The sequence below is a fragment of the Suricata suricatta genome, chromosome 2 (assembly GCF_006229205.1).
Source record: "Suricata suricatta isolate VVHF042 chromosome 2, meerkat_22Aug2017_6uvM2_HiC, whole genome shotgun sequence".
Taxonomy (NCBI): Eukaryota; Metazoa; Chordata; class Mammalia; order Carnivora; family Herpestidae; genus Suricata; species Suricata suricatta.
The window spans coordinates 90,999,063-91,000,254 of NC_043701.1; the positions used below are offsets into that span (position 1 = coordinate 90,999,063).

At 47.1% G+C, this 1,192-nt stretch overlaps 1 pseudogene; it reads right to left on the reverse strand.

Annotated features, from left to right (window-relative positions):
* Window positions 1-231: 231 nt before the first annotated feature.
* On the reverse strand, window positions 232-987 carry LOC115275331 (annotated as a pseudogene).
* Window positions 988-1,192: the final 205 nt, after the last annotated feature.

Here is a 1,192-nt window from a genome sequence, read left to right on the forward strand (position 1 = left end):
TCCCCTTCAAAGATAGATAAAAGAATTTTTAATAAACCTACAGTTTTATTAAGACAAAAATAGACAATGTGATATGAAATTGACATTTAAACATTTTCCCAGAAACCTAACACTACAGCATTCAAAGGACTTCTTCTCAAGCCCCCTCTATGATGCCAAAACAAGTAGAATTCCTTCCCTCCCCACTTGAAACCCACAGTCAGATGTGACAGGAGCAGGTACTCGGGAGAGTTAATTCTTGTCATCTTTTATGTCCTCATCCTCTGAGGGGTAAGAATGCCACGTCAGCTTTTCCTCATAGAAGGATGTGACCACCTATGGGCACTTGACATTGGCTTCCTTGGCAGGGACTAGGTCAGCCTCATCAGAATCCTTCCATTCATCAGGAACATGAGTTCTCCCCTAGAGTCTGTAGCTCCAATAATCTGCTCTGGCTCCAAAGCCCAGGCTTTTCTGACTCTTTCTTCTTTGGTTTGCTCTCCTCTCCCTTATCTTCAGAATCAGAGTCAGCTTTGAGCCTTCCCCCTCTCATTTATCTGTCTCATGTGCTGTTTTCTGTGACTGTAGAAATTCGGCAGAGATCAAGGCAATCCAGGTTCTCTTCATGCTCCCGTGTGTGATCCTCACATGGGAATCCCTTCCAGTTTAGGAGATGCTCCATTTTGCCCTTTACCACTGGATGGTTAAGAACTTTTTCCACCACATATTCCTCTTCCTCCTCTTCTAGCACCTCCTCCACTTTCTTCTTATTTTGTTTTTTCCGCTTAGTGCCCGCCAGCTTTCTGGTCTAAAGGGTGACTCTGCTCAGAGCAGCACCCAAGGGCCCCAGAGGAATCAGTGTTGTGCTAATGGTGTGATGTGTAGGGCACACCTCGGAGGTGGTGCCCAAAAAAGCAACAAGCCAGTGGGCTTAGTCTAGCCCCTCCCTGAAGCGGCATACCGCAGGCCCTGGCCAACAGCTCTCCCCTCAGACCTAAAGAAAAACATTTTTAAAAGGACATGATTTTAGGGGTGTGTGGGTGGCTCAGATGGTTAAGCAGCTGACTTCAGCTCAGGTCAGGATCTCATGGTTCTTGGGTTCAAGCCCCGCATTGGGTTCTGTGCTGACAGCTCAGTACCTGGAGCCTGTTTCAGATTCTGTCTCTCCCTCTCTATCTGCCCCTCCACCACTCATACTGTCTCTCTCTCTGTC